General features: G+C 36.3%; 1 long non-coding RNA gene across 5 annotated transcripts in view; it reads left to right on the plus strand.

Moving 5' to 3' along the window:
* Positions 1-27,160, plus strand: part of LOC308617132 — a 387,539-nt gene that overhangs the window by 18,941 nt on the left and 341,438 nt on the right. For 2 of the 5 annotated variants that reach the window (XR_014015826.1, XR_014015828.1), the window contains exons 5-6: positions 3,565-3,677; positions 9,285-10,256. The exons of 1 other annotated variant lie outside the window; for it this stretch is intronic. This is a non-coding gene — a long non-coding RNA (uncharacterized lncRNA). Of the gene's footprint in view, positions 1-3,564; positions 3,678-9,284; positions 10,257-27,160 lie in introns of those variants that run through there. 2 more of the 5 variants (XR_014015827.1, XR_014015829.1) reach the window with 1 other exon arrangement.

A 27,160-nucleotide genomic window follows, 5' to 3' on the forward strand; every position in this document is an offset into this window, starting at 1 on the left:
AGGTTTGCACAGACTGAATTTGAAGTATAAGAAAAATACTAAAATGCAAGTGCTAGTAGGCAGTTAGAAGTATTTTGAGGAAAGTTGGGATAGTCGTTCACATAGCAGGTTTTAGAGTGGATAAAATCAGCTAGGGAAAGAAGAAGGTTGAAGATAGAATCTCAGAGTCTTCAGAGCCAAGGAGAGAGAATCTAGACCTAATGACAGAAACTAGTCAGGGTGGTGACCATGCACAGATGACAACTGTTTGTCATTTGTTAGACCTTCTGCCCCCTGGCAGAGGAGAGATAAGCAAGATCATTTTGGTCCCTATCAACTTCTGACTTGTTCATGAGGTAGCTCAGGTTTGGTCTAAGATAGACCAGTGTTTGATCTGCACTTCAGGGATAGATTTGTAAAAGGAAGAAAACCCTAAGCTGGTCATAAGTAACACTTAGGAGGTCCACGGTCCAAGGCTCTTCTTTGTATGAATTTAGGACTCTGGTGTTGGCACTTTATGGTGTAGTTGGGATGAGTAGAACTGGTACAGGGCCTTGTAGCTAGGCTTACAAGATTGTCATCCTGTCTTGCAGATCATGACCTTTTTTCATCCAAGCCGACTGGTAGGGCCTCTTATCTGAATGGAATGTCTTGATCTGGTTTTTTTAATGCTTTGTAGTAGTCTACACCTTTATAAGTTGGCATATAAAGTGAGTGTCCTTGACACTATTCCTTTTAGAATTTTGAAGCTGTTTTTTTTTTCCTTCAGACTTTTTATTAATGATGAATATACAAGTCTTTATGTGTGGGTAGTCATCTGTCAATCTTGATAACATACTTAAAACTGAATAATAATTTTCTCAAAAATATCAGTCTGGTTATAGTTCCTTTTTTTAAATTAAGAGTATTTTTTCTTTCTATTATCATTATGAACTCATGGCTTTTTATGATGTAGTATTTTTGATACAGCTTGTCGACTTAGTCATCAGGAACTCTTTTAAAGCAGGTCCCTATGTCCCTTGACACAGCCCTACACACACACACACACACACACACACACACGTATATGTTTGTGTATATATATTATATATTTTTGAATCTCAAGGGCAGAGGATTGAGTTAGCCATACTCTGTTTAATAGCACATTTTTTTTTTTTTCTTTTTGCGGTATGCGGGCCTCTCACTCTTGTGGCCTCTCCCGTTGCGGAGCACAGGCTCCGGATGCGCAGGCCCAGCGGCCATGGCTCACGGGCCCAGCCGCTCCGCGGCATATGGGATCCTCCCAGACCGGGGCACGAACCCGTATCCCCTGCATCGGCAGGCGGACTCTCAACCACTGCGCCACCAGGGAGGCCCTAATAGCACATTTTTTACACTCATGTCTACAAGGCCCATTTTTTCATTCTTACATTTCTACTCCATTCTCTTCCCTATTCCCTATCACCCCACACCATGATAGGCAAATGTGCTAATGAATTTAATGCGTATCTTACTAACGTTATAAATTTTGTTAGCATCCTTGCTTTCTACTAATATCAGTATATCCCACACTCACTATGTACCACCTTCCAGAGCACATACAAAGAAATCTCACATATATTTTGTACCTCTCATAGGCCATAAAGGAAATAGCCATCCTTCTAAGGAGTCCTCACTCATTTTTTAGTGTTGGAGATCAAAATCTTGAAGACTGTAACACACATGTACTGGTGGGGTGATATTGTTTAGAGCTCCTTTAGAAAACAGAGCCAGAGATTTATTTACAGGATATTTTATTTTCCATTTTAGTTCCAACATTACTTTAAAACTTAACTATTGAAATTTAACTTTTTGTAAACTAAAACTGTGCTATCTTTTTTTGTTTTGTTTTTTATTTATTTATTTTTTATTTTTTATTTTTTTTGCCGTACGCGGGCTTCTCACTGTTGTGACCTCTCCCATTGCGGAGCACAGGCTCCGGATGCCCAGGCTCAGCGGCCATGGCTCACGGGCCCAGCCGCTCCGTGGCATGCGGGATCTTCCCGGACCGGGGCACGAACCCATGTCCCCTGCGTTGGCAGGCAGACTCTCAACCACTGTGCCACCAGGGAAGCCCTGTGCTATCTTTTATAGTTCAGTGAACCATATAAATATCATTCTAGCTGAAATCATTGAATTATGGCCTTAATAAAATTTTAGTTGAATTCAGTTTTTTACTATTATCATGTTAGCCCTCCTTTACCTCCTTCTGTCCTTGGCTGTCCATATTACTGACCCTTGACTTTTCAGTATTGCATGCAGTTCATTATTGCCTCTTGCTTGAGGCACATACTGGCTTTTCCTAGCTCACAACTTTTGGCTTCATCTTATATTTTGACACTTCCATACACTACCTCAATAATGCCTACCTGTTTCCCTGCTTGGATTGGTCCTGAAACCTCCCCACAACCTAACTATTCTATAATGCAATTTCTAATATGAGTTTAAAAGATGTGTGTATATCAACTAAGAGTATTTGACATTGTTCAAAAAGATTAAAAAACTGTGTTTAAAGAAGATTAGTAAAACAAAAATTGTAATTTGAGTGCCATGTTGAGGAATTTATAGTGAGTAGGAGATGATTTCTGGTCATAACCCACAGGGTAGAAGAGGAAACTATATGATATTAATGGCTTTACTAATATTGAAGCAACTTTGCTTGCATTCCTGGAATAATGCGGTGTTGGAATCTGTTTGCTAAAGATAATTTTCTTAGAATGTTTGCACTGATATTGATAACTGATACTGTTATGTAGTTTTCTTTCTTTGTATTATTATCTGGTTTGTTTGCATATTATATTTCCTTCATAAAAGGAACTAGGAACTTTTCCTTTCTTTTAAATGCACTGGGATAATTTATAGAGCCTTGGGACTATCTGGTCCTTCAAGATTTGGTAGAATTCTCCAGTGCTTTTTTATAGGATTGCTCTTTAATAACTTAATTTTTTTCAATGATAATTGGCCTGTCCCAGCTTTCTAATTGTAATGGGGTCAGTTTTGGTAACTTGCATTTCTCTAGAGAATTATCTGTTTCATATAGGTTTTCATAGATTTGAATAGAGATATCTATTCTCTTCACTATTAATTCCTATTTTTATCCTTACTTTTTTCTTCCATGGCTTTCTTTCCATTTACTTAGTTTTTCTAGTGTTGTGAGCTGGGAATTTAAATTAAGCTGGACTTTATGTTTCCTGTGCTCCTGTTCCGATCTTCTTGGTTATTTTTTTCATATTTTTCAATTCAAAGTGAGATTAATCTTTCTGGTGGTCACTTCAGCTCTTCCTCAGGCTCTTTGCTAGAGTTCTTCCTTTCTCTGGCATTTTTTTTCAGTCTACCATTGCTCATCACAGAGCCTTTTACCTGGGGAAGTGAGGATCAGGAGCATACAGGGCTGTGACGCTGGGAATTGTTGCTTTTTCTCTCTCTCTCTTTTAAACAACTGTGTTGAGGTAAAATTCACATACTATAAAATTCATGCTTTTAAAGTGTACAATTTAATAGTTTTAAGTATGTTCACAAAGATCTTCAACTATTACCACTAATTTTAGAACATTTTCGTTACCCCAGAAAGAAATCCTGTACCAATTAGCAATCACTCCACATTCCTGCATCCTCCTAACCCCTGGGAACTCCTAATCTACCTTCTGTCTTTATGGATTTGACTATTCTGGACATTTCATGTAAGTGGAATCATATAATATGTAGCTCTTTCTATCTGGCTTCTTTTACTTAGCATATTTTCAAGATTCATTCATGTTGTAATATGTATCAGTACCTCATTCCTTCTTATGGATGACTAATATTCCATTGTATGGATAGATCACCTTTTGTTTATCCATTCATCTGTTGATGGACATTTGAGTTTCCATTTTTGGTTATTACAAATAATGCTGCTATGACCATTTGTGTAAAAGTTTTTATTTTAACATATGTTTCATTTCTCATGGGTGTATACTTAGTATGAAATTACTGAGTCATATGTTTAGGCTATGTTTAACTTTTTAAGTAACTACCAAACTGTTTCCCAGAGCAGTTGTATTTACTATTTTACATTCCCACCAGCTATGTATGTAGGTTCCAATTTACCCAAATTATCAACAAAACATTTTATTGTCCCCTAATTATTTTTTTTATTGTGGTAAAATAAAAATGTAAAATTTACCATTTTAACTATTTGTAAGTATACACTTTGGTGCCATTAATCTAAGTTCATTCACAGTGTTGTAACCATTATTATCCATCTGGAGAAGTTTTTTTATAATCCCTTACTGAAACTCTCTACCCATTAAATAATAATTCTCTATCTGCTTTTCTCTCCAGCCTCTGGTAATCACTATTCTACTTTCTATCTCTGCATTTGACTGTTCTAGAATCCTCAGAATTGGAATCATATGACACTTGTCATTTTGTGTCTGGCTTATTTCACGCTGCATGATGTCTTCAAGGTTCATCCATGTTGTAGCATCTATCAGAATTTCATTTCTCTGTAAAGCTGAATAATAATCCATTATATGTATATACTACTTCTTGTTTATCCATTCATCTGTCAATGGACATGTGGGTTGTTTCCACCTTTTGGCTATTGTGAATAATGCTATTATGAGCATGGGTCTACAGATATCTCTTTGAGTCTTTGTTTTCAATTCTTTTCGGTATATCTGTAGGAATGGAATTACTGAATCCCATGGTAATTCTCTGCTTAACTTTTTGAAGAACTGCCATACTGTTGTCCACTGTGGCTATATTATTTTACGTTCCCAATAGCAGTGCACAAGGGTTCCAGTTTCTCCACATCCTTGCCAACATTTGTTATTTTCTGTGTGTATACACACACACATACACACATGTATATAAAATATACACACACACATATATATTAGCCATATTAACAGACATGAAGTGGAATATTGTGGTTTGAATTTTTATTTCCTGACATGTTGAACATCTTTTCATGTGCTTATTGGCCATTGGTATGTCTTCTATAGAGAAATGTCTGTTCAAGTCCTTTGCTTATTTTTAAGTTGGATTGTTTGTTTTCTTCTTGTTGAGTTGTAGGAATTCTTTATATATTCTGGATATTAACCCTTTATCAGATACATAATTAGAAAATATTTTTTCCTGTTCTGTAGGTTGCCTTTTTATTCTGCTGATAGTGTTCTTTGATGTACGAAAGCTTTTATTTATTTATTTATTTTTAATTTTTCTTTATTTTTGGCCACACTGCTTGGCTTGCAGGATCTTAGTTCCATGACCAGAGATAAAACTCCGGCCCTGGCAGTGAGAGTGCTGAGTCCTAACCACTGGACTGCCAGGGAATTCCCCCAGAAGCTTTTAATTTTGATGAAATCCAATTATTTGTCTATTTTTTTCCTTTGTTTCCTGTGATTTTGGTATCCTATCCCAGAAATCATTGCTAAATCCTAAGTCATGAAGCTTTTACCCTATGTTTTCGTCTAAGAATTTTATAGTTTTAGAAATTACATTTAAGTCATGTATTCATTTTGAGTTAATTTTTGTGTATGGTGTTAGGTAAAGGGTCCAGCTTCATTTTTTTTGCAAGTGGATATCCAGCTTTCCCAGCACTATTTGTTGAAAAGACTGTCTTTTCCCCATTAAATAGTCTTGGCACCCTTGTCAAAAATCATTTGTCCATATATGTGAAGGTTTATTTCTAGACTTCCTATTCTATTCTGTTGGTCTATATGTTCATCTTTATGCCAGTACCACAATGCTTCGATTATTGTAACTTTGTATAAGTTTTGAAATCAGGAAGTTTGAGTACTCCAACTTTGTTCTTCTTTTTCAAGATTATTTTGGCTTTTCAGGGTCCCTTGAGATTCCATATAAATTTTAAGATGAGTTTTACTATTTCTGCAAAAAAAACGGCATTGGAATTTTGATAGGGCTTGCATTTAATCTCTAGATCACTTTAGGTAGTATTGCCATCTTATCAACATTAAATCTTACAGTCTGCAAATACCTGATGTTTTTCCATTTACCTATGTCTTCTTTACTTTCTGCAGTGTTTGTAGTTTTCAGTGTACAAATCTTTTACCTCCTTTGAGTTAATTCCTAAGTATTTTATTCTTTTTGATGCTATCGTAAATGAAATCCTTTTCTGTATTTCTGTTTTGGCTTGTTCATTGTTAGAGAATAAAACCACAACTGTTTTTGTTTTGATTTTTTATCCTGCTACTTTGCTGAATTTGTGTATTCTAACAGGTTTTTTTTGGAACCTTTACATTTTCTACATATAAGATCATCTGTTGTCATCTGTTGCGGACTATTATATATAGAATGGATAAACAAGATCCTACTGTATAGCACAGGGAACTATATTCAATATCCTGTGATAAACCATAAATAATGGAAAAGAATATGAAAAGAATGTATGTATGTGTAACTCAAATCACTTTGCTGTACAGCAGAAATTAACCCAACATTGTAAATCAACTATACTTCAATAAAATAAATTTTTAAAAAAGATCATGTCATCTGTGACTGAGATCATTTTACTTTTTCCTTTCCAATTTAGATATCTTTTATTTATTTTTCTTGCCTGATTGCTCTGGCTAGAAATTCCAATACTGCGTTAGGTTGAAATGGTAAAAGTGGGCATCCTTATCTTGTTCCTGATCTCAGAGGAAAAGATTATAGTCTTTAACCATTGAGTATGATGTTAACTATGGGTTCTTTAAAGATGGTCTTTATTGTGTTGGGGTATTTTCCTTCCAGTCCCAGTTTATTGAGTGTTTTTTTAATCATGAAAAGGTGTTGAATTTTGAATTTTGTCAGATGCTTTTTTCTACATCACTTGAGATGATCATGTGATTTTGTGTCTTCTTTCTGTTAATGTGATGTGTTGCTTTAATTGGTTTTCATATGTTGAACCATTCTTGCATTCCAAGGATAAATCTCATGGTGTATAATCATTCTAATATTCTGAATTCTCTTTGCCTAGTGCTTTATTGAGGATTTTAAAATCAATATTCATAAGGAATATTGGTCTTTAGTTTTCTATTCTTTTTTTTTTTTTTTTTTTTTTTTTTTTTTTTTCTTTTTGCGGTATGCGGGCCTCTCACTGTTGTGGCCTCTCCCGTTGCGGAGCACAGGCTCCGGATGCGCAGGCCCAGCGGCCATGGCTCACGGGCCCAGCCGCTCTGCGGCATATGGGATCCTCCCAGACCGGGGCACGAACCCGTATCCCCTGCATCGGCAGGCGGACTCTCAACCACTGCGCCACCAGGGAGGCCCTAGTTTTCTATTCTTATAGGGTTTTTGTCTGGCTTTATTATCAGGGCAATGCTGGCCTCATAGAATAAGTTAGGAAATATTGCCTCCTCTTTAGTTTTTTGGAAGAGTTTCAGAAGGAGTGGTGTTAGTTCATCTTTAATATTTGATAGACAGTAAAACTATCTGGTACAGAACATTTTTACTATTGGGAGGCTTTGATTACTGGTTCAGTTGTTTTACTAGTTATATGTCTGTTCAGATTTTCTACTTCTTCATAATTCAGTTTGGGTAAGTTTTGTGTTTCTAGGAATTTGTCCATATTATCTAGGCTATACAATTTTTTGTCATACAGTTATCCATGGTTTTTCCTTATAATCCTTTTTATTTCTTTTGACTCCGTGGTAATGTTGCCAACTTGCATTTCTGATTTTAGTACTTTGTGTCTTCTCTGTTTTATTTTTAGTCAGTCTCACTAAAGGTTTGTCAGTTTTGTAGATCTTTTCAAATAACTGATTTTGCATTTGTTGATTTTTTTCTCTACTGTTTTTCTATTTTCTGTTTTATGTATCTAGGCTCTTGTCTTTATTATTTCTTCCTTCTGCTAGCTTTGAGTTTAGTTTGTTCTTTTTCTAGTTCCTTAAGTTGTAAAGTTATGTTGTTAATTACAGCAGAATTTAAAATATCTTTATATATATATTTTTTTAATCCTTATTTTTTATAACATTGAAGTGTTTTATCCAAGAATAGGACAGGTTTTTCAGGTGACTTTAATGTCATTCAAGACTGTTCTAGGGACTTCCCTGGCAGTCCAGTGGTTAAGACTTCACCTTCCAATGCAGGGGGTGCGGGTTTGATCCCTGGTCAGGGAGCTAAGATCCCACATGCCTCGGGCCAAAAAACCAAAACATAAAACGGAAGCAATATTGTAAAAACTCAGTAAAGACTTTAAAAATGGTCCACAACAACAATAAAAAAATCTTTAAAAAAATTTTTTTAAAGACTTTTAAATTTTTTCTCATATAAGTTTTTCATATTTCTTGTAAATTCATTTCCCTAAATCTTTGTATAAATGAAGATGATTGATTTTAGTGTGTTATATCCTGGTATGTCACTGATCAGGTTTATCATTGATTCTCTGAGGTTTAATTTCAGCTATAGTATTATATCATCAGCAAATAGAGATAGTTTTATTTCCTCTTTACTCATCCTTATGCCTCTAATTGATTTTGCTTGTGTACTTGTATTGGTTGATACATCTAGTACAGTGTTGAATAGAAGTGAAAGTAATGGGCATCCTTGCCTTGTTCTTGATCATAGTGGAAATGTCTCTAGAGTTTCTTCATTAAATAAGATACTGGCTTTAGGACTAAAGTATATGTACTTATCTTGTTGAGGAAGCATCCCTCAATTCCTGTTTTCTTGAATATTTTTATTATCAGTGGTACTGAATTTTTTTTTAGGCTTTCTCATTATCTCTAGATATACTCATAATTTTTTCCCTTAGGTATATATTATAATATACTGTGGTTAAGGGGTATAATAAGGGAAATCGATTGTTGGAGCTCAGAGTCAGGAAAGGGTGCAAAGAGGAGCTTAACACTGGAACTGAATCTGAAGGCTACAGAGAAGTTTGACATGTAGGAAAAGTAGGGAAGACATTCAAGATTAGAAATAATTACAGAAATGAGAATGATGTCATGGAGATAATGTATGAGTCTGTCATAGGCTTTGGATACTAGACTGCATTTCCCAATTCATACTCCTCCTCTGATGCCTTCTCTCCATTCTCCTGGTAATGTGTATACTTTCACCTTCTTTAAATGAGCATCTTTGTTTTATTCACCCTAGTACACCAGCTCTCATCCATTATTATTTTATACTGTTATAAAATAAAAGTAACACTGTTACTTTCCTATTTTTTCCTCTTGCTGATTTCTTTTAGCCAGAATGCAATGCCTTATTTAGATATCATTAATATTTAGTCCTTCTACACATTTAGTCTCAGCTAATCATGTGAATCATTGGCAATTTCTTTCTTTTTTTGTTTTTTTCAGGATGTAAGAGCAGTCCTAAAACCACAAAGTCAACTCAAACTCAAGACTCATCATTTTGGGGGCCAGTAAGGAAAAGACTCAAAAAAAATGAACCCTGGAACTTCATATCAGAAAAACCCTGCTTATATGAAGACAGAATAAAGAAACAGAAGGACAAAAATGAAAGTTTACAAATAATTTCAATCACCCATACAAAGATCCTCACTGTAGAAAGAAGCCATAAAAATAATGACTTTGGCCAGAATTTCAGCCTGAAATCAGTGTTTGTTAAGCAACAGAAGATTGCTAGAGAAAAAACACCCTCAAAATATGAAATACAAAGAACTAGCTTCAGGCAGGATTCAAATTTACTTAACCAACCAAAAATCAAGACAGCAGAAAAACGCTATAAATGTAACATTTGTGAAAAAGCCTTCATTCACAATTCATCCCTTCGTAAACATCAGAAAAATCATACTGGAGAGAAATTATTTAAATGTAAAGAATGTTTGAAAGCCTTCAGCCAAAGTTCAGCTCTTATTCAACATCAAAGAACTCATACTGGAGAGAAACCCTATATTTGTAAAGAATGTGGAAAAGCCTTCAGCCATAGTGCATCCCTTTGTAAACACCTAAGAACCCATACTGTGGAAAAATCCTACAGATGTAAAGAATGTGGTAAATCCTTCAGCAGAAGGTCTACCCTTTTTATACATCAAAAAATCCATGCTCGAGAAAATCCCCACAAATATAACCCAGGAAGGAAGGCATCCAGTTGTAGCACATCCCCTTCTGGATGTCAGAGAATTCATCTCAGAAAGAAGTCCTATTTATGTAATGAATGTGGCAACACCTTTAAGTCTAGTTCATCTCTTCGTTATCATCAGAGAATTCACACAGGAGAGAAACCTTTTAAATGTAGTGAATGTGGGAGAGCCTTCAGTCAGAGTGCATCTCTTATTCAACATGAAAGAATTCACACTGGAGAAAAGCCTTATAGATGTAATGAATGTGGAAAAGGTTTCACTTCTATTTCACGACTTAATAGACACCGAATAATTCATACTGGAGAGAAACTGTATAATTGTAATGAATGTGGTAAAGCCTTAAGTTCCCACTCAACACTCATTATTCATGAGCGAATTCATACTGGAGAGAAACCATGTAAGTGTAAAGTGTGTGGGAAAGCCTTCAGACAAAGTTCAGCTCTCATTCAACATCAGAGAATGCATACTGGAGAAAGACCCTATAAATGTAATGAGTGTGAGAAAACATTCAGGTGTAACTCATCCCTTAGTAATCACCAGAGAATTCATACAGGAGAGAAACCGTATCAATGTCTGGAATGTGGGATATCCTTTGGCCAAAGTGCAGCTCTTATACAACATCAAAGAATTCATACAGGAGAAAAACCCTTTGCATGTAATACATGTGGGAAAACTTTTAGGCAGAGCTCATCACTTATTGCGCATCAAAGAATTCATACTGGAGAGAAACCCTATGAATGTAATGCATGTGGAAAACTCTTCAGCCAGAGGTCGTCCCTTACTAACCATTATAAAATTCACATTGAAGAGAACTCCTTCAAAGTGGATTTGCATATGTGAAATCCTTAAACCAAAGCTTATTAGAATACAGTTGGCCCTGTTTATCTCTGGGTTCCACATCCATTGATTCAAATAACTGCAAATTTTAAATATTCAGAAAAAAAATTCCAGTAAGTTCCAAAAAGCAAAATTTAAATTTACCACACACCGGCAACTATTTTCATAGCATTTGCATTGTATTAGGTATTACAAGTAATTTAGAGATGATTTAAAGTATATGAGAGGATGTGCATAGGTTATATGCAAATTCTACACCATTTTATATAAGGGACTTGATCATCCTCAGATTTTGGTATCTGTGGGGGGGTCCTGGAAATAGTCCCCCATGGATACTGAGGGAAAACTGTATACATACTTGAGAATGATTTAGTAAATGTAATGAATATGATAAAACTTCTATTTTAATTTAGTCCTCACAGTTATTAAAGTCTAAGGATAAACCTTGACTGTGTAATAAATATGTGGGACACTTTCATACCTGTCAGTCACTTTTTAAAATATCCTGAGACAAATAAATCACAAAATATTGATTTTGGCCATTTGTAAGATAAAAGGTAAGGTTTTTCTCTTGATACAGCATTATACACTTTATGCAACATATAAACAGAAAAATCTGGGTGCAGGGGTGCTGGATTTCTCATTAGAAACCAACTGTATAAGATAATAGCATATTTATTACAACTAACATTTTAATAGCAAACAAAATCTTAAAATATATGCATTTATAGAGCCAAGGACCAAATAATAGATAAAAATAAACTGCAAACTACCTCAGTCTGGAACTTGCCTTTTCCTAAACTGTTGTCAAACTTTGTACATGGTTTTCATCAAAAAAGAGGCAAAACAAAAACAAAAAACCCCTCTGTTCTCTTCCTCCTTTATTTTTCTAGTTACTTCCAAACTATACCTGTTTCCCAAATTTTTTATGCAATTTCTAATTTTGTTTTCAGAATTATTTTTCTTTGTTGTATTGAAGTCATATTTATTCTATAACTGTACTTGCTATGTTCTGTACAGCGTGCTAATTTAAGTAGGAAAAATATACTTTGATTAGGTAATCACTTTAAAGTTAAAGCTATTTTTTTTTAGTTTGCTGTAGAAGAATTCCTAAGAACTTATCACCTGTGGCAAAGTCTTAAAAAGGGATCAATTTCATGAAATAAAAGCACGTTTTCCCCACTTGAGGTTTTCTAGTTTTTAAAAATCTCAGACTCCAAAGGAAGATAAAAGAAGGGAAAGAATTCTAAACCTTTTAAAAACCAGTTTACTCAGTAAATATTTGTTTAACCCCTGAGCCAGGTATTATCCCAGGCACTGGAAATTATTCAGGAGCAAAGAACAGGCCTTCAAGAAGTCATGAATTAAGGGGCAAAAGGAGGGGGTTGAAGAGGTAACAAAGTAAGTAAATTACCATGTGTTAGAGTAGTTTTCGCAGAGAAATAGATGATACAATGATACTATGTTACAGAACACAAATGCTGTAGAGATTTGTGCAGGATGGGGAAAGGAGGAATGGACCTAACGAAGGGAGCCCGAAAGGACCAGGGACAGTCATGCCTGAGCCCAGTTTTGGAAGAATAATGGGAATTCTCCAGAGAGTGAGATGAGTGCTTCAAGGGGAGGGAGCCACATAAGCAAAGGTAAAGGTGAGTGACAGCATGTCATGTTTGTAGAACATCTGTTGTGAGAATGACAGGTTGAAGCTTGAGAAGGAGGCAGAACTGAAGGTCTTCCTGCCATCCTAAAGAACTTGAATTTCATTCTGAAATTTCTAGAACCAATGAAAGATTTTATATAAGGGAAATTGTTCTGGCAGTAAGGTGTAGAGACTGAATTTAGAAGGTTGAAGACAGCTGAACAGACAAGCCTAGAAGTCTAGAGCCAGAAGACTAGAAATCAGAGTAATTAAAATACACGGTAGTCAAAACCACAGTATGTGAACTTGGACAGCAGAGTGTACAGATTAGAATGAGAAGCAAGGATCATGGATAAACCCCACAAAAAACATCAGTAAATAAGGAGTTGGTGGAGGAAAAGGAATTTAAGATGAAATGGAATGGCCCTAGAGGTAGGAGAAAAGCCAGAAGAGTGATGTCACTGAGCCCAAAGGAGAACTGAATCTCCATAGTGTTGGGTGCCACAGATCACATAACAGAATAAATTGGAATTGGTAGCTAGAATGTTGGAGACCTTGGCAAGAGCAGTTTCTGTTAATTAGGGTGAACAGAAGCCACATTATTCTAGGTTAGAAGATGAGAACTAGTGGGCTGTTTTACACTGTTTCAAGAAGTTTAAATGAAGGGAAGAAAAGAGGGTTGCATTTAGAAGGGAGAAAACTACTTAGCATTTCTGTGTTAATAATTGAGGCAATGTATACACATGCTGAAGATGAACTAATGAAGAGATCATTGTGTGGAACATATTTTCTGAGAGATTATGAAAGAACTAGAGCATAGGTGGAAGAATTTACCTTAGGCTGGAGAGAAAGATAGCCTACAGAAAGATAGGAATGCAGCTAAGTTTCTGTTTAATTTGGAGGTGAAGGAATTTCTATCTGCTGACCTTATTTTCTGTAAAGCCGGAGAAAGATTTCACTTTTTAACATGTTGACTAGGTAGCAATTTTTGGATCTTTGGGTGCTTAAAAATGTTAATGAGTTTCAATCTGTGTTTTGGAGACTTTTTAGGAAGTCATGGCTCTGAGTTCACTCTATACTCCTGTTTCAGTAAGAAAGCTCCACTTTTATTCTATATGTTTGATATCTGTGTTACTTTTTGTGTTTTTTTTAAGAAAAGAATTTGCTGGTAAATTAAAGTTTAAAAAGTACTTAGGATAAGAAAGAATGCTTTAAAAGAGTGATAAGTCTGAACAGAGACTGGAAAGGATTATAGGAGTTCAACAAGTGTGTGGAGGTAGAGGGAAAGACATTCACATAGGGGAAAAGTTTGTGCAATGGAAAGGAAGTATAAGAGGATATGACGTCCTCACTGTACTCTTGTAAGTATTTTTTAAACTTCGTTTTCCAATTATTTGTTACTAGTACATAGAAATACAATTGATTTTTCTATATTGACCGTATAGCCAATAACCTTACTAAATTGACTTTTTCTAATAGCTTGTTTGTAGATTCTTTGGAATTTTCTGCAAACAATGATCATCTGTAAATAATAACCATTTTATTTTTCTCTTCTAGTTGTAATACATTTAAAATTTTCTTCTTACATTATAGTACTATATACAAGCCAGTACAATGTTGAATATGAATGATGGCATTCATTTTTCACCATTTATTGATGTTACCTTTAGTTTGTGGATATCTGTTATCAAAATAGAAACATACCCCTGTATTCCCAGTGTGCCGTGAGTTTTTATCATAAATGAGAGTAGTAGTTTGTCATATTTATTTTCTACATTTAGTGAAATAATCATAATTGTTCTCTTCACACTTTTAATAGGTAATTATATGGACTGAATTTTTATGCTAACCGATGTTGTGTTCCTGAAATAAATTCTACCTGGTCATGATACATCATCATCTATGTTGTATGTGTTTATAAGATCAGGTTTCTTCCTTAATAAGTAGAAGCTTGATGAAGTGACCAAGATGTGTTTAAGAACTCAGAGCAAAATTTTTTATCATCCAAATCTGAAGGATGGATGGACTCATAATACCTCGAGAGAGGAATGGGATGGTAAGGACAAGAGTACCATGGGAGCAAAAGGCTCAGAAGGAGAGTGTATGTAGCATCTGTAGAGACCAGCAGGTAAACAAGCCTTGCTGATGTGGAGGATTCCTGATAGGATAAAAGAAAAAATAATATTGGAAATGAAAGCTAGAGTTAGGTTATTAGAAACTTTAAATGCTATCTGAGAGTACAGGAGTTTGGATATGATCCTTAGATATTAAATCAGAGTATATTTCTGAGGAGCAAATGGCCAATTTGAAACCTGTTTTAGGAAGACTGATGGGGCAGGAGGTTCAAAGTTTCTGGCTTGAGAAACTGGCTGAAGGATGGGTTCCTGAGAAGAGGAGTTTGAGACAGTCTGTGAGAAACGTTTAGTGAGAAGATAAAAAACCAAAAACAAAGGTTAGCTCTGCTCTTGGTGCTTGACAATTGTCCTGCCCAAATTGACATACCACAGATGCTAAAATTCTTCAAGCTGACAGTGTTATTTTCTTTTTAATTAAGGTGCAGTTATGCTTTCAAAATGAGAACATATAATTTCAGTTAGTATTGTAAGTCAGTGTGCTTCAGGTTATAAAAACAGTTGTTTAAGGAATACAACTTTCAAGAACTATTTTTAAAGGTTTTTTGTTTTGTTTTGTTTGAGAGAGAGAACTTTCAATGAGAGCATTGGACAAAAAGTGAAGAGACCTGTGTGTTTTCCTGCCCCCATGCTGGTTCAAGTTACATAGTCCCTGGTCTTTTCAACCCTAGAAATTCCATTGTGTTTTCTCATATACTGCTTTACGGTTCCTAATGGTATAGATTAACTCAAATTTTTAAATGTTCATCTTATGTATTTTGGGGGTAGAAACATCATTAGTAACAATATTAGCATATATTGTTGGATAAAATAATCAAGTTATATATTACAAACTAAAATTTTCAATCTAAAAATCAAATTGTTCTAGGAAGATGGAGTAGGCAGATATATACTTTTTGCTATTTTCCCACTAAGTACATTTAAAACCCCTGTATATTATATTTAAAACAATCATAAGAAGATTCTGCAAAATGAAGAGAAGCATATAGGCCAGCTAGGAAACTCAGGACCGGTGATACGGTAGTTCTTTTTGCCTCATATATCCCAAATGTAGACCTGAAAAAGCAGGAACCGAGAAACAGCAAGAGACGTAGACACAAAAAAATTTATAAAACCCCAACAAAGCCTACTTTCATTAGCCAAAGGACTAGGAAAGGGGTGCCCTAGCAAGACAGAAAACTCTTAGGTAATAACCACTCTACTCCAGCCACACAACACGGAAAAAACGTCCCATCACTACACACACCAACAAAGGCTGAGTGGAGAGCCTAGACTTCCACCCTTACAAGACTGTAAAGAGGGGCCATAAAACTTTGCTGGTGGTGCCAGAAAAGGCCAAGAGCTAGGACATTCGTTCATACCTGGTGGCAATAAACAACCTCTCTTCCCAGCAATAATAGTGGACACTACATGGGGAACTGGGACACCCCCTCCCTTCCACTCAGTAGTAAGAGCATCGCATCCTCTCCCTGCTGGGGTGGTATCAGAGGGGGCCTAGTGTAGGGACAGAATTTTTACCACTGCCCAACAGTGATGAGGCCACACTCCCACCCCATAGTGCCATTGGAGGCCAAGTAGGGAGCAAACAAGGCACTCTTATCTGTCTCAGCCAGAGTGATATCACTGAAGGCTTAGTGAGGAACTAGAAATCCCACCCTCATCAAGGAATAAAAAGGAGACCCTTAACTCCTTGGGTGTCTAAGGAGGCCAAGTGGGAAAGCTGAACTTCTACCCAACATGGCCATTATGAGGAGGAACTTCATAATGCCATCTTTGCTGTAGCAGTATCAAAGCAAGTCAGCTGAAGCAAAAGATTCAAATAAGATCCAGAATTTCATAACATAATACCCAAATTTTCCAGGATTCAACAAAAGACTTTCATCATACCAAGAAGCAGGAAGATCACTTGAATGAAAAAGACAATTAGTAAACATCAACAATTAGGTGACAGAGATGTTAGAATAATCTAACAAAGATTTTTATAGCAGCAATCATAAAAGTACTTCGATGAGCAGTTTCAAAAATGTTTGAAACAGGGCTTTCCTGGTGGCGCAGTGGTTGAGAGTCCGCCTGCCGATGCAGGGGACACAGGTTCGTGCCCCGGTCCGGGAAGATCCCACATGCCGCAGAGTGGCTGGGCCCGTGAGCCATGGCCGCTGAGCCTGCGTGTCCAGAGCCTGTGCTCCGCAACGGGAGACGCCACAACAGTGAGAGGCCCAAAAAAAGTTTGAAACAAAAAATAGAGCCTTATCAAAGAAATTTGAGTCTCAGCAAAGAAGTAGAAAAGATAAAAAATAAACAAATGGAAATTTTAGAACTGAAAACATGCAGTAACAGAAATTTTAAAAATTCACTGTATGGGCTCAAGAACAGAACTGAGTGGATAGAGAATATGTATGAACTTAAAGTTAGTCTCCTGAGTCCTGTTTAAAAATATTGGTTCCTGGGACTTCCCTGGTGGTGCAGTGGTTAAGAATCTGCCTGCCAATGCAAGGGACACAGGTTCGAGCCCTGGTCCAGAAAGATCCCACATACCACGGAGCAACTAAACCTGTGTGCCACAACTACTGAGCCTGCACTCTAGAGCCCACAAGCCACAACTACTAAAGCCCACGTGCCTAGATCCCGTGCTCTGCAACAAGAGAAGCCACCGAGTGAGAAGCCCATGCACCACAACAAAGAGTAGCCCCTGCTCACCACAACTAGAGAAAGCCCACACACAGCAATGAAGACTCAACACAGCCAAAAATAATAAATAAATAAAAATACATACATTTATTTTAAAAAATCCTTTGTTCATTTAAAAAGATTATATCAGAAAATGAAGACATTATTTATTAATGAATTCATTTACTTATTCAATTTATTTTTACCATCAAAAAGAACAAAAACAGTCCATTCTTTACCCATTCTTAATTGGATTATTTGTCTTATTATTGAGTTGTGAGTTCTCTGTATGTTCCAGATACTAGTTTCGTGTCAGATATATGATTTACAATTATTTTTTCCTATTGTGTGAGTTAACTTTTCATTTTTTGATGGTACACTTTGAAACACAAACATTTATCTCGAAGTACTTTTTTTTTTTTTTTTTTTTTTTGCGGTACGCGGGCCTCTCACTATTGTGGCTTCTCCCGTTGTGGAGCACAGGCTCCGGACACGCAGGCTTAGCAGCCATGGCTCACAGGCCCTGCTGCTCCACGGCATGTGGGATCGTCCCGGACCGGGGCACGAACCCGTGTCCCCTGCATCAGCAGGCGGACTCTCAACCACTGCGCCACCAGGGAAGCCTGAAGTACTTTCTAATATCTCTTTTGAATTGTTCTTTGACCCACTGATTTTTTTAGGAGTGTGTAGTTTAATATCCACATATTTGTGAGGTTTCCATATTCTTGTTATTGATTTTTAATTTCATTCCATTGTGGTTGGATAACATACATCGTATTACTTCAATACTTTTAATTTATTGAGGGTTTTCTGTTTTTGTTTTTGTTTATTTCTTTTTGTCTAGTAGATGATCTATCCTTGAGAATTTTTCATGTGCCCTTTAGATTATATAATCTGTGTTGCTGGGGGAATTGTTTTACCAATATCTGTTAGGTCTAATTTGTTTATAGTGTTGTTCATCTTCTCTTTCCCTGTTCATATGCTGCCTGGTTGTTCTGTTGTTGAAATGGGATATTAAAGTCTCCAAGTATTAATGTTTAACTATTAGTTCTTCCTTCACTTCTGTCAGGTTTTGGTTCATGTTTTTGGTGCTCTGTTTTCTTTGTTGGTTTGTTTTTTAATGTCTTTATTGGGCTATAATTACTTTACAATGTTGTGTTAGTTTCTGCTGTACAACACACAAAGCAAATCAGCTATATGTATACATATATCACAATATCCCCTCCCTCTTGAGCCTCCCTCCCACCCTCTCTACCCCACCCCTCTAGGTCGTCACAAAGCATCGAGCTGATCTCCCTGTGCTATGCAACAACTTCCCACTAACCATCCATTTTACATTTGGTAGTGTATGTATGTTAATGATACTCTCTCACTTCGTCCCAGCTTCCGCTTCCCTCCTGTGTCCTCAGGTCCATTCTCTATGTCTGCGTCGTTATTCCTTCCCTGCCACTAGGTTCATAAGTACCGTTTTTTAGATTCCATATATGTGTGTTAGCATCTGGTATTTGTTTTTCTCTTTCTGACTTACTTCACTCTGTGTGACAGTCTCTAGGTCCATGTACCTCATTACAAATAACTCAATTTCATTCCTTTTTATGGCTGAGTAATATTCCATTGTATATATGTGCCACATCTTCTTTATCCATTCATCTGTCGATGGACATTTATTTAGTTTGCTTCCATGTCCTGTCTATTGTAAATAGTGCTACAATGAACATTGTGATATATGTATCTTTCTGAGTTATGGCTTTCTCAAGGTATATGCCGAATAGTGGGATTGCTGGGTCCCATGGTAGTTCTATTTTTAGTTTTTTAAGGAACCTCCATACTGTTCTCCATAGTGGCTGTATCAATTTACATTCCCACCAACAGTGCAGGAGGGTTCCCGTTTCTCCACACCCTCTCCAGCATTTATTGTTTGTAGATTTTTTGATGATGGCCACTCTGGCTGGTGTGAAGTGATACCTCATTGTGGCTTTGATTTGCATTTCTCTAATGATTAGTGATATTGAGCATCTTTTCATGTGTTTGTTGGGAATCTGTATGTCTTCTTTGGAGAAATGTCTGTTTAGGTCTTCTGCCGATTTTTGGACTGGGTTTTTTGTGTTTTTTATATTGAGCTGCATGAGCTGCTTGTATATTTTGGAGATTAATCCTTTGTCAGTTGCTTCATTTGCAAATATTTTCTCCCATTTCTGAGGGCTGCCTTTTCATCTTCTTTATGGTTTCCTTTGCTGTGCAGAAGCTTTTAAGTTTCATAAGGTCCCATTTGTTTATTTTTGATTTTACTTCCATTATTCTAGGAGGTGGGTCAAAAAGGATCTTGCTGTGATTTATGTCATATAGTGTTGTGCCTGCGTTTTCCTCTAAGAATTTTGTAGTGTCTAGCCTTACATTTAGGTCTTTAATCCATTTTAAGTTTATTTTTGTGTATGGTGTTAGGAACTGTTCTAATTGCATTCTTTTACATGTAGCTATCCAGTTTTCCCAACACCACTTATTGAAGAGGCTGTCTTTTCTCCATTGTATACTCTTGCTTCCTTTGTCAATGATAAGGTGACCATATGTGCGTGGGTTTATCTCTGGGTTTTCTATCCTGTTCCATTGATCTATATTTCTGTTTTTGTGCCAGTACCAGACTGTCTTGATTACTGTAGCTTTGTAGTATAGTCTGAAATCAGGGAGCCTGATTCCTCCAGCTCCGTTTTACTTTCTCAAGATTGCTTTGGCTATTCAGGGTCTTTTGTGTTTCCATACAAATAGTAAAATTCTTTGTTCTAGTTCTTTGAAAAATGCCATTGGTAATTTGATAGGGATTGCACTGAATCAGTAGCTTGCTTTGGGTAGCATAGTCATTTTCACAATGTTGATTATTCCCATCCAAAAACATGGTATATCTTTCTATCTGTTTATATCGTCTTTGATTTCTTTCATCAGTGCCTCATAGTTTTTTGCATACAGGTCTTTTGCCTCCTTAAGTAGGTTTATTCCTAGGTATTTTATTCTTTTTATTGCAGTGGTAAATTAGAGTATTTCCTTAATTTCTCTTTCGATTTTTTGTTGTTAGTGTACAGGAATGCAAGAGATTTCTGTACATTAATTTTGTATCCTGCTACTTTACCAAATTCATTGATTCATTCTAGCAGTTTCCAGGTGGCATCTTTATGCTGTTCAGTGTATCAGTATCATGTCATCTGCAAACAGTGAAAGCTTTACTTCTTCTTTTCCAGTTTGGATTCCCTTTATTTCTTTTCCTTCTCTGATTGCTGTGGTTAAAACTTACAAAATTATGTTGAATAATACTGGTGAGAGTGGACAACCTTGTCTTGTTCATGATCTTAGGGGAAATGGTTTCAGTTTTTCACCATTGAGAATGATGTTGGCTGTGGGTTTGTCATATATGGCCTTTATTATGTTGAGGTAAATTCCCTGTATGCCTACCTTCTGGAGGGTTTTCATCATAAATCAGTGTTGAATTTTGTCGAAAGCTTTTTCTGCATCTATTGAGATGATCATATGGTTTTTCTCCTTCAAATTGTTAATATGGTTTATCACATTGATTGATTTGCATATATTGAAGAATCCTTGCATTCCTGGGATTAACCCCACTTGATCATGGTGTATGATCCTTTTAATGTGCTGTTGGATTCTGTTTGCTAGTGTTTTGTTGAGGATATTTGCATCTATGTTCATCAGTGATATTGGCCTGTAGTTTTTTTTTTCTGTGACATCTTTTTCTCCTTTTGATATTAGGGTGATGGTGGCCTTGTAGAATGAGTTTGGTAGTGTTCCTCCCTCTGCTATATTATGGAAAAGTTTGAGAAAGATAGGTGTTAGCTCTTCTCTAAATGTTTGATAGAATTTCGCCTGTGAAGCCATCTGGTCCTAGGCTTTTGTTTGCTGGAAGATTTTTTTACCAGTCTCAATTTCCGTGCTTGTGATTAGTCTGTTTATATTTTCTGTTTCTTCCTGGTTCAGTCTCATAAGATTGTGCTTTTCTAAGAATTTGTCCATTTCTTCGAGGTTGTATGTTTTATTGGCATATAGTTGCTTGTAGTAATCTCTCATGATCCTTTGTATTTCTCTAGTGTCAGTTGTTACTTGTTTTTCATTTCTAATTCTATTGATTTGAGTCTTCTCCCTTTTTTTCTTGATGAATCTGGCTAATGGTTTATCAATTTTGTTTATCTTCTCAAAGAATCAGCTTTTAGTTTTATTGATTTTTGCTATTGTTTCCTTCATTTCTTTTTCATTTATTTCTGATCTGATCTTTATGGTTTCTTTCCTTCTGCTAACTTCGGGGGGGGTTTTTTTTTGTTCTTTCTCTAATTGTTTTAGGTTGTTTATTTGAAATTTTTCTTGTTTCTTGAGGTAGGATTGTATTGCTATAAGCTTCCCTCTTAAAACTGCTTTTGCTGTCTCCCATAGATTTTGGGTCGTCGTGTTTTCATTGTCATTTGTTTCTAGGAATTTTTTGATATCCTCTTTGATTTCTTCTGTTGTTTCTTGGTTGTTTAGTAGCATGTTAATTGTTTAGCCTCCATGTGTTTGTATTTTTTACCGTTTTTTTCCTGTAATCAATATCTAGTCTCATTGAGTTGTTGTCAGGAAAGATGCTTGATATGATTTTAATTGTCTTAAATTTACCAAGGCTTGATTTGTGACAGAAGATGTGATCTGTCCTGGAAAATGTTATGTGTGCACTTGAGAAGAAAATGTATTCAGTTGTTTTTGGATGGACTCTCCTATATATATCAATTAAATCCATCTGGTCTAATGTGTCATTTAAAGCTTGTGTTTCCTTATTTATTTTTTGTTCGGATGATCTTTCCATTGGTGTAAGTGGGGTGTTAATGGTGCCTACTATTATTGTGTTACTGTTGATTTCTCCTTTTATGGCTGTTAGCATTTGCCTTATGTATTGAAGTGCTCCTGTGTTGGCTGCATAGATATTTACAATTGTTATATCTTCATCTTGGATTGAAGGAGAAGATATAACTACTCCAGCTTTCTTTTGATTTCCATTTGCATGGAATATCTTTTTCCATCCCCTCACTTTCAGTTGGTATGTGTCCCTAGGTCTGAAGTGAGTCTCTTGTAGACAGCATATATATGGTTCTTGTTTTTGTATCCATTCAGCCAGTCTGTGTCTTTTGGTTGGTGCATTCAATCCATTTACATTTAAGGTAGTTATTGATATATATGCTCCTATTACCATTTTCTTAATTGTTTTGGGTTTGTTTTTGTAAATCTTTTCCTTCTCTTTTGTTTCCTGCCTAAAGAAGTTCCTTTAACATTCATTGTAAAGCTGGTTTGGTGGTACTGAATTCTCTTAACTTTTGCTTCTCTGCAAACCTTTTGATTTCTGTATTGCATCTGTATGAGATCCTGCTGGGTAGAGTAATCTTGGTTCTAGGTTTTCCCCTTTCATCATTTAAAATATATCTTGCCACTCCTTTCTGGCCTGTAGTGTTTCTGCTGAAAGATCAACTGTTAATTTTATGTGGATTCCTTTGTATGTTATTTGTTGCTTTTCCCTTGCTGCTTTTAATATCCTTTTCTTTGGGTTTAATTTTTGTTAGTTTGATTAATTTATGTGTTGGCATGTTTCTCCTTGGGTTTATCCTGTATGGGACTCTCTGCACTTCTTGGACTTGGTTCACACTTTTCTTTCCCATGCTGGGGAAATTTTCAACTGTAATCTCTTCACATATTTTCTCAGACCATTTCTTTTTTCTTCTGCTTCTGGATGCCTATAATTCGGATGTTGGTGTGCTTAATGTTGTCCCAGAGGTCTCTGAGCCTCGTGCTCTGTTATTAGGTTCATATATGTTTTGAATTATTATATTTTCTTTTTCTCTGATTAAGGGCTTTAACACAGAATATATAAAGAACATTCACAGTTAAATAAGAAGGCAAATAACCCCCCAAAAAGGATTTGAACCCTTTACCAAAGATGATACATAAATGTCAATTAAGTACATGGAAAGCTATTCAAAAACAGTTATTGGAGAAATGAAAATTATGAGACTGATGTGGTGCCTACTTTGCTAAGGGACAAGTTTGGAGAAATGCAAATTAAAACCACAATGAGACACCACCATGCACACACCAGAATGCCTTAAATGTTAAGAACTGATAATACCAAGTACAGACAAGGATATAGTACAGTAGAACACTCACACAGCTGAGGGGTTAAAAATGGTTCACACACCTTGAATTATTTTATCTTCTCAATGGATTGGCTCTTTTATCACTATAAATGTCCTCTTCGTCTCTACTAACTTTTTTGTTTTGAAGTTTACCTTGTCTGGTTTTAGTATAGCCACTCCAGCAATTATCATTGCTCTTTGCATGAAATATATTTTTCATCCTTTTACTTTTAATCTCTTTGTATCTTTGAATCTAACATTTGTCTCCTATGGGTAGTATATAGATAGATCTTGTTTTTTTATCTAGACTGATGATCTCTGCCTTTTTATTATGTTTTGTGTAATCTACTCATATGTAAAATATTTTATTTACAAACTGAATTTTACTTTTGGATTTCTATGTCTCAGGTATTTTTTGTTCCTCTATTCCTCTTACATTGCTGTCTTTTACATTAAAGTGGATATTTTCCATAATAGCATTTTAATTTCTATGATTTTTTCATTATAATTTTTAAAGTTGTTTCCTTCATGCTTCCTCTAGGGCTTACCTTACACATCTTAACTTATCAAAATCAGCTTCAAATTTTTTTAACTTAATTCCAGTGATGTATAGAAACATTACTTCTATATAATTATATTCTCTTTCCCCCCCTTTTGTGGTATTATTGTTACACATATTACATCTATAAATATAACAAACCTAACAGTACATTGTTACAATGATTATCTTATGTAATATTATGACTTTTAAGAAGCTGAGAAAAGAAAGGAGTACAAGTAAAAGTTTGTAGCTTTTGTTATATTAACCTCATTATTTATCATATCTGGTTCTCATCATTTGTTCCTGTGGATTACCATCTGGAATTATCTTCTTATCCCAGTACAACTTTGTTCCACCCACCTTTTTTGTACTATAATTGACAAATATAATACCTTTCTAAATGTTAGGCTTGACAATACATTACATGATTACTGTTTTATTCAGCTACTTTTAAAAATCAGTTGAGACAAATAAGAAATATGTATATATATTATCTATTAGAATTACATAATTACCTTTTCCAGTGCTCTGTTTTTTTCATTTTATTTGAACTACCATCTGAAGAATTTCCTTTTAAGTTTCTTGCTAGGTGGGTCTGGTAGAAACAAATTTTTGTTTTTGTTTATCTGGGCATGTCTTTATTTTGTCATCATTTTTTAAAAGATAGCTTTGCTGAATATATGATTCTTGGTTGACAGGTTTGTTTTTTTTCCTTTAGCTCTTTGGATATCCCACTGCTTTCTAGCCTCCATTGTTTCTGATAAGAAGTTAGCTGTTATTCTTATTAGGTTTCCCTTATAAGTGACAAGTGGTTATTCTCTTGCTGTCTTCAAGATTATGTTTTTATTCTGGCTTTCAGTATTTTTAGTGAGATATATATAATTGTGGCTCTCTTTGCATTTATCTTACTTGGAGTTTGTTGAGTTTCCTGAATGTGTAGGTTATTGTGTTTTTTAAATAAATTTGGGTTATTTTCAGTTATTGTTTCCTCAAAATAATTTTCTGCTCTCTTCTCTCCTATCCTTCTGATACTCCCATTATGCATTCATTGGTGTACTTAACCATGGCCAACATTTATGTGAGTCTTCTTTCATTTTTCTTCATTCTCTCTTCTCTCTCTTTTTCAGATTACATAATTTTTATTAGCTACATTCAAGTTTGCTAATTCTTTCTTCTACTAGTTCAAATCTATTGAGACACTCTAGCAAGTTTTTCATTTCAATTATACTTTTCAGCTATTTTGAAGTATTTTTCTGTTTCATCTGACATCTATTCACAGGCAGTTTCTGGTGCCTGCTTATTTTCCAGCATATGGGCCATGCTTTTCTATTTTTTTGTGTGTCTCATATCTTTTGTTGTATTTTAGAGTATCTTTTGTTGCATTTTTGGAGTATTTCTAATACCTGTAGATCATTACTTTTATGTTCATATTTATACTGTTAATGACTGGCTGGATTATTTTAGTGAACTCTACCACACACACACACACACACACACACACACACCACTCACAGTGTTAACCTTCTGATATTATACAATTCAATGGATGCAACACTTGTCTCTCAAACAGAATTGGAATCCAGATTTATGTGACTTTAAGTCCTGTCTTTAAGACCAGGATCTGGTTCAGAATCAGATGGAGTCTACCACTGCTGCTGGGCCTGATGTCTGTCAACAGAAGACCAGGAAATGGGTGTTGAGATAACCAGACAGGACCCAAGTTTCACAGAACCCATAACAGTACTCGAGTGTCTCAATATAGTTCACTTTTGAAGGGGTGGATCCAGAGCTCTGACCCTCAGGAATGTGGATGGACCAAGCCTGGAGCTGGTCCTGAGAAGTGGGAGGTGGCCATGTGCACAGGGAAGAGCTGGCTGGAACAAACACCATCAGGGCTGGGCTAGGCGGCCCAGACCTACTCCTTGGCTCTCTGCCTCTGAACCTGCCTTTCTCAGGGGCCATGAACATTCTGCACAATATCCTCAGATGATTCCCTCAGCATTGTTGCTTTGGGCCGCAGTCATTGAGGAGCAACTAGGAGAGAGAGGCAGGGCAAGCTCAGTGTGTGAAGTCCTTTCCAGTCTTGTGAAGACACGACCATGGGCAGAGGCTGGTTTCATAATTCTCTACTCTGCTCAGGGCAGTGTGATGAGCTAGCCCAGCCCATGTTGGTCACCTAAGGATCATGAAGTGGAATATAGAAGAGACATACACCTGAGGGGATATGTTCCTCCCAGTCTGGCCCAGGTTCGGCTGTAGGGCTTCTCCATAATGACGGGCCAGTGTTCACTTGGCCTCTTGAATATTCGTCTTACAAACTAATCTGGGGACATTGTTTCCAGTTCTTCTTTGTGGCCCTGGGCTTGAGACTCTGGGCAGTTGTCTTTGCTGTACATGATTCTTCTTCCTTGACTCAAGATGAAACTTCCAAAGGATTCCCCATTCTTACAGCAAGGACTGGCCAGGAAGGGACAGAGAAATGTGGATGCACCTTGGCATGACTCACTCTGTATATCTGAGTGGTTTTCAGAGACCCTCTACACTGACAAGGCCCACACATGCCTTTGTGTCTGTCAGTGGGAGAAGATACAACATTAACAAGAAGGTCAGAACCCAGCATCACTGGGAGAAGTAATGTCCAATCCCTGTACTCAAGGGCTTGTCAGGAAGCATCTGTGTGCCTGGGTATTGTTCAAATTCACTAATGAATAATGAAATCTGAAAACACAGAACATAAGGACTTTGACTAAGTATTTCACGGCCTGATAGGGCTCATCCTTTGTTTCAGGAATGTAATCCATCCTCAGAAGGGGCCTTGATCACCCTCTGCTTACCACTCTGTAGACAAAGACAGAGCTCTAGGTACAGGGAGCCACAGGCCCTGTCAGCCTCAGAGATGCCCCTGTGGACCTGGGAGGGGAATTTAGAGCTGGTGCAGGCCCTGAGGCTGAGACAGAAAGTTTAGAGAGAAAGAAAAGTGACTGATGGAATGCTGTAACCAGAAAGCTTCTCTTGTCCCTGAGTTTCCTTTTCTTTCTTAATGACTTAAAATTTTTAATATTTCAGTCATCACCTAAGTTTTAAAAATGAAGATATTTTAACATGAGGTAATCACTATTAATTCACAATCCTTGCTTGGGAATCTGTTAAAATTTGGAAAAT

Source organism: Mesoplodon bidens (genome assembly GCF_964165515.1).
Source record: "Mesoplodon bidens genome assembly, chromosome: 4".
Taxonomy (NCBI): Eukaryota; Metazoa; Chordata; class Mammalia; order Artiodactyla; family Ziphiidae; genus Mesoplodon; species Mesoplodon bidens.